This window comes from Mixophyes fleayi, chromosome 3 (genome assembly GCF_038048845.1).
Source record: "Mixophyes fleayi isolate aMixFle1 chromosome 3, aMixFle1.hap1, whole genome shotgun sequence".
NCBI lineage: Eukaryota > Metazoa > Chordata > Amphibia > Anura > Limnodynastidae > Mixophyes > Mixophyes fleayi.
The window spans coordinates 143,154,366-143,161,794 of NC_134404.1; the positions used below are offsets into that span (position 1 = coordinate 143,154,366).

Consider the following 7,429-nt stretch of genomic DNA (forward strand, 5'->3'; position numbering starts at 1 on the left):
GGTAGTCAGCAAATCAATGCTGACTACCACGACAACATTTACCCCGACATGTTGACTCCAAAGGGCTCCTTTCCGTCGAGGATGGATGGTGACTGCTGTGGGAAGCGACTGCAATCAATCCCGATGCCTGAAGAATCCGGCGCAACTTGATGACGTCACTTACGCCTGCAACGCTTTTATCGCTGCTGTTAGGGGGGGTAATGTAAGTATGCGGCCATGGACAATATTAAACACTTTGTAAAGTACATTGTCCATGGGCGCATACTTACATTACCCCATTAACAGCAGCAATAACAGCATCGCAGATGTAAGTGACGTCATCAAGTCGCACCGGACACTTCAGGCATCGGGATTGGTTGCAGTCGCTTCCCACAGCAGTCGTCATCCATCCTCGTCAGAGAGAAGCCTCTCTGAGTCATCATGTCGGGGTAAGTGTTGTCGGAATAATCACTGTACTTATAATGTACCCCATCGGTGATAGGGAGGCCTGTCTAGGAGTAAATTTTACTACTCCCTACATCTCTGCTAATCCAGACTTCTTGATGACCATCTTGCTGGATACTCCTGCCAGCCCTCGTGTAACTTCCGCCTTTGTGGACTCCGGCTCTGCCAGTAATTTCATCTCTGTCAGTTTGGCTTCACAACTCCATATTTCCACTCGAGATTTGCCTCAGTCGCTCGTCCTCATTGCCATGAATGAGAATAAAGTTTCTAATGGTTCTTTTTTCCGGATTACTTCCCAGGTTCGGCTGACAGTATGAGTGCTTCATACGGAGACCATTGAATTTCTGTTTCTTCCTCAGTCCATTAATTCTATCATTCTGGGTCTTCGGTGGTTAAAACTTCATGCACCTCAATTCGACTGGAGATTAGCTCAAGTTACCTCATGGGGTCCCAGTGTTTCAAGAAGTGTCTCGCAAAAGTGAAGCCCGTTAACTTTGTTCCCTGTTGTATTCTTTCATCCCAGCCTTAGCTCCCCGCTCCTTATGCTCCGTTCCTGGATGTCTTTTGCAAAGTTGCTTCGGAGATACTCCCTCCTCATCGCCATTGGGATTGCCCAATTTGGGCAATTGATTCCTTAAGGAAGGATCTATCCTCTCTCGCTGCCTGAAAATCAGGCCATGTCTCTCTACATTGCTGAAAGCCCTCAAAAGTGGCTTTATCACAAAATCTTCGTCCCCGGCAGGAGCTGGTTCCTTTTTCGTCAAAAAGAAAGATGGGACTCTGCATCCCTGCTTCGATTATTGGCAGCTGAACACCATAACCATTAAAAATCAGTACCCTCTCCCACTTATCACAGACTTGTTTGATCGGATCAGTGGCTCCAAAATCTTCTCCAAACTGGACCTCAGGGGAGCTTATAATCTTATTTGCATTTGCAAGGGTGACGAATAGAAGACTGCCTTTAGTACTCGAAAGGGATATTTTGAGTATCTAGTTATGCCCTTCAGGCTATGTAATGCCCCGGCAGTTTTTCAGTCCTTCATCAACGAAGTCTTCCAGGATCTTCTCTACAGCTCTGTGGTCGTATACTTGGATGACATTCTGTTTTTCTCACTGGATCTCATCTCTCCCCACGTTCATGTTAAGGAAGTTCTTACCCATCTTCGAGACCTTTAGGGTTGAAAGCAGTACAACGTTTCATCGGCATTGCCAGCTACTATAGACAATTTATTAAGCAATTTTCCACCCAAGTTGCTACCATTACCGCCCTCACCTGAAGATCGGCTAACCCAAAGAACTTGACTCCTGAGGCTATCTCTGCATTCAAGTCCTTAAAGAAAGCATTTTCTGTGGCTCTTGTTCTTGTCCAGCCCAACCAGGAGAAGCCTTTCTTCCTCGAAGTGAATGCCTCATCTGCTGGCATGGGAGCAGTGCTTTCACAGGAATTCTCTTTTCGTCCCTGTGGATTCTTCTCCAGGAAGTTTTCTCCATCCAAGCTGTCACGGGCACTAGGAGTTGCTTACCCGAGTTTTACCAGATGGAACTCTGCTAGAGAGGCGGGGTTATGGCACGCACCTCAAAGCAGGCAGGTGAATGATTGGAGCGACACAACAGCAGGAGAGTAAAGATAGTCTGAGGAAGTCAGCGACTTGCAGCTATGGTTAGAGGAAAGTCAGCGACTTGGAGCAGTAAACTGGAGGCTGAAGATAATGTAGACACGAGGAGTGGACGTAGATAGGTGATGGTAGGTAGAGGAGGAGTCAGTGGTCTGCGTACAGCAAGTTGTACCACTGCAGTGATGGGAAGAATAGTACTGGTGCAGGTAGGAAGCAGGGTAGTCGGTGGTCTGCGTTCAGCAAGTTGTACCACCGCTATGGTGAGGAGTCTGGTCCAGATGTAGGTAGGTAATAGTAGAGTCAGTGGTCTGCGTATAGCAAGTTGTACCACCGCTGTGATAGTAGGACTTGTCCAGGTGCGGGTAGGTAGCAGGGAAGTCAGTGGTCTGCGTGCAGCAAGTTGTACCACTGCTGTGAGAAGGAATGAGGACTTGTCCAGGTGCAGGAGAGTGAAGTTGAAAGGCAAACTGTGGCTGTATGGAAACAGCGCGAGTAGAGCAATGTCTTGTGAGGCAGAGATGGAAGGCACAATGAATAGTCTGTATGGAGTAGATGCCTTGCAGGGAGGAGAAGCTGGTCACAGCAGATATGCACAATAACGCTAAGTAGTAGCGTGAGGAGATATTGTAGCTTGAGTGAAAGCTTGTCCTAAATGAAGCAATGCAGTAACACAGTCTATATGGGTACTTGTACCCTGTGCAGCAAACAACAATGTATACAACTGGTATGCGAGCAATAGGCAATAGTCAATAGTCAGTAGAGCATACCCAGTTGTGTAGATCCGGAATCAGCTGAGAAGTGAAGCGTTATAGCGGTATGGGAACCGCCGCTGAGTTGAGCAGGGAGCAGCGTGGAAGCTGAAGCACGAGTAGAGCTGGAAGCAGTTTGGAAACTGTACACACGAGTAGAGCTGGAAGCAGTTTGGAAACTGCACACAGGAGTAGAGCTGGAAGCAGTTTGGAAACTGCACACAGGAGTAGAGCTGGAAGCAGTTTGGAAACTGCACACAGGAGTAGAGCTGGAAGCAGTTTGGAAACTGCACACAGGAGTAGAGCTGGAAGCAGTTTGGAAACTGCACACAGGAGTAGAGCTGGAAGCAGTTTGGAAACTGCACACACCTATAGAAGTTCACTGGGAGTGAGACTTCCAGATCAGGCCACTACCTAAGGCTGCAGGTGCCTTAAGTAGGGAGGGGTGATTGATCCATCAATCACATTAGTGGTCATGTGTAGTTGTTAAAGGGACCTGCGCATGCCCAGTGCGACAGGATGGCGGGTTCCACACAGGTGTGAGCGGGAAAGATGGAGAACCACGTACCAGAGTGGAGGCACTTACACTCCGGTGAGTGACACAAGCGCAATTATGGTTTTGGGAACAAGGAGTTGCTCGCTATCAAATCTACTTTGGAGGAGTGGCATTATCTCCTAGAAGGAGCCATCTATCCAGTCACCGTATTTACTGACTACAAGAACCTCATTTACCTGCAAGATGCTCTCTGTCTGAACCCTCGTCAGGCCGATGGTCTTCCTTCTTTAGCAGCTTTAATTTGAGACTTATCATTCTGGTGCCCAGAATTTCCGAACGGATGCTTTGTCTCGGTTCTTTGATGAATCCGACCTGCTAGCTGTCTCCGAACTTCGGCTTATACTTGAGCCTTCCAGCATTGTTTCCATCAATAGATCCTCTCCTAGGACTCCGCCTGTGGTTGCTATTACCTGGATCCATATCTTTGTCTGAAGGCTCTTCGCTGGGCTCAGTTTTCTAAATTTGCGGGTCATGCTCACTTTAAGAAGACTGTTGCCTTACTATCCTGGCATTATTGGTAGCAAAACCTTCGGTCAGATACCAGTGAATTTGTCGCTGCTTGTACAGTTTGTACAGTTTGTGCCCAAAATAAACCTCTCAGACACCTTCCAACTGGTTTACTTTCCCCTTTACCTATCCCAGAGCGACCATGGGTCAGTCTCTCTATGGATATCATCTCCGGGATTCCCCTCAGTAATGATTTCAACACTATTTGGGTGGTCATGGATAGGTTTTCTAAAATGGCTCACTTCATTCCATTAAATAGTCTATCCTCTGCTCCCAAACTTGCACAAGTTTTTATCAAAGAGATCTTCCATCTCCACGGATGTCTGCAGGAGATCATATGTGACCGAGGAGTCCAATTTGTATCTCACTTCTGAAGAGCTTTAAGGATTTGGGAGTCGATCTGAAGTTTTCCTCAGGATATCATCCTCAGACCAAAGGTCAAACTGAACATGTTAACCAAGATCTTGAGGAATTTCTCCATTGTTTTTCCTCTAACAATTAATCAGAATGGAGTAATCTTCTCCCACGGGCTGAATTTGATCATAATTATCACGTTCATAATTCCTCTGGCTTTTCTCCTTTCTACACAGTTTTTGGTTCTCATCCCATACTACCAGATTTTTCTTCTTCTCAAGCTCACACAGTTCTTGCTGCACGCTCTTTTATCCATGATCTGGGTATTATTTGGACTTCTGGTAAAGAAAATTTATTGAAATACTCTGAACAGTACAAACGTTCAGCAGATCGCCACCGAAAACTGGTTCCTGTTCTTCAACCTGGTGATAAAGTATGACTTTCTACTCGGAATTTCGGACTGCAGGTACCAGCTGTCGAAGTCAAATAATTAGATGAAGTAAACCATATTGATTAATACTGTTTTAAGCATGCGATTGCGATCAGTACGCCATGTGTTATGACACAATCGCACGATAAATAACGCACACATACACTTACAATTACACATTCACTTGTAAATAATTCACCTTAAAATAGTTCCAACACATAGTCGTTTATGACCAAAGGTAATAGATTTTATAATTAAATATAATAATGTTAAAAGCACTTTATTGAGATCTAAGGTTCAGGATACAGGAAGCATAACATGTTTGGTATCAATCTAATCCCCTATTTATCATCAGATATCCGTTTCAATCGGCTAAGAGATCGCACCTTGAGTATGCTAGTTATGGATTATAGGGAATTAATGATCAGAATGGTATTGTGTGTGTAATGTAAATAGACCAGCTTGAACCAGCTTTCGGCGGGAATATTAGTATGCATTTGCTGGAGAGCTGACCCCCATCATTTGAACTGACCTATGAACTGCATTGGTGGTAATCACTTCCGCGACAACGAAAAATCCGACAGCGAGAAGACCTGCAAGAAAAGAACGATTTCATGAAAAAACTACATCAATATTGACAGACTTACCTCAAAAATGACTCTGCAGATATCCGATGGAGGCAGAAGGATGACAGGACCTCCTTCCGACTGGGCAACTGACCGACACCACTGTCTGAGTTCAGCGTGAAATAAAAAAGAATTAAAATTTAATGCGTCAATGTCGGGACCAGGCAGGTTAACTGCTTAAACAGATAGGACCCAATTAAAACCCACCCAAACCTTGTAACTGACATCTGTTAATAAATTAACTTTGCCAAGACACACAACAGAATTTTCTCTCTAGATTATACAATGGAAATCACAGTGTTTTAGTGACATCAATCATTTATTAAGCTGCAGCAATAGTATCTGTCACTGGGACACAGCAGTTCTGTATCTCCACATTTTCAGATAAGGTGGTAACTTTAAATGATAGTTATAGGGGTCCCAGCAGCACTCTGATATCTATTATAATATTGGGTAGGTTTAGACAACTTGTTGCTCTCAAGTGGTTGAAGGTCTACAAACTCAAGTGAGTTCTGACAGCACTGAGCTGGGAACCATTACTGTGTCCTCCACCACCTCCACATGGGATAGGCAGGGCGCCTAGCACTTGTTTAGGGATTATTAATTTGCCTTGGCTCCATACAACTAAAGGTGAGGCTGGGAAAACCCTTTTGAGTGCATGGTATTTAGTATTGAGACAAACTGAAATATAAAATGTTATACAGTATTTTGGTGTTAAATCAACAGCCAAAACATTATTAGGGCTCATCCACATAGGGGTAAATGTATTAATCACTGGATCCATCAAATCAACGATATTCGGCTATTGTGACAGCCATATTTAAAACAGCAATTTTAAATATGGCTGTCACAATCGTCGAATATCTGGGATTTGACGGATCCACTGCTTAATACATGTACCCCATGGTGTTGAAAAACAATGCTAATCAAATCATGGAAAATAAACTTATACTTGTTTTTTTACAAAGCATTCAAAATGTGCATTCATTAACACTTCTCAAAACTTCCCTGTAGCCTAGTGCACTATGTGCATAATGAGCGCATTCATAGAAATCCATTGTATTTTAAAAGGCTTTAATGCAGCCCACATAGAAATTGATGCAGAGCAAAGCCAGCGCACTGTCAGTACGTGTTTGCTTACATATCTAATTGCTAACATCATTTTTGCATTTTCAGTGTTAATTCTTAAAATGCATTTAATAAGCTTCAAGAATGTGCTTTAATTGCTCAAAATGAATACCCACGTGTGTAAACACTTATGAACAGCAAGGGTGATTAAATGAGAAAGACAATAAAATTTCCATATTACAAAATGTTGTCATAGAATAAAACAGTCACCCTGTTACTTTATTCACTGTCCATTAATTTTCATATTTTACACATTTTGGTTTGGAGCAATTTAGGTGCTTTGGACTGAGATTACAATATGCACAATGTTTATTAAAATGTGTTTTTCTATCAACCATCTGATTCAATTGTGATAAATGAAATTCTACATTAGCTTTAGTCAGACAACATGCTGGCTTTTCATCCATAGTTATTTTACTGTGGGGAAAATAAAAACTTGCTTTCTGTTCTGCCAAATCACTTACAACAAATTTTAAGAATTTTCTGGGGTGTTAGATGACTAAATGGAACCATCATCACTTTCTGTATGAAGAAAGCAGAGGAGAAAATCAGCTTTGCAGGAACTAAGTGAAAGAGCTAAGCATATACCCACTGTGAAAAATGATTGAATTTTCACTCACCTCTATTTCAGATAACTCCATCATCCACACAGAAATTGATTTTTAAAGAAGCATAGGAGAATTCTCCGTAAAAGAAGCAAGCATTATATAAACAAATTAATTTAATTGGTTGGAATAAAAATGGTGACAATATTATATGTTTATATTTATACTTATATTATCCTCCTATGAATGTTTTATTATTAATCAATACTACAGTGTTTAATATTTCATGTTACCCAATTGAGCAAAATGGGCCTGGTGCAGAGTTGTCCGCAAAACGGGCATAATTTAGTCTAAAAACTGCCATATGTAAAAATAGTGTATTTGCGACCATATGCTGAGCCGTATGCATCTGAAGATATATGCAGGTCGCACCAGAACCATATGCTCCTAGTTTAGACCAGGCATGCATCACAG

General features: G+C 42.7%; 1 long non-coding RNA gene across 1 annotated transcript in view; it reads left to right on the forward strand.

The window, feature by feature from the left end:
- Positions 1–7,162, forward strand: part of LOC142142787 (uncharacterized) — a 66,761-nt gene extending 59,599 nt beyond the window's left edge. The window contains exon 4 of the long non-coding RNA XR_012689330.1: positions 7,042–7,162. This is a non-coding gene — a long non-coding RNA (uncharacterized LOC142142787). The remainder of the gene's footprint in view (positions 1–7,041) is intronic.
- Positions 7,163–7,429: the final 267 nt, after the last annotated feature.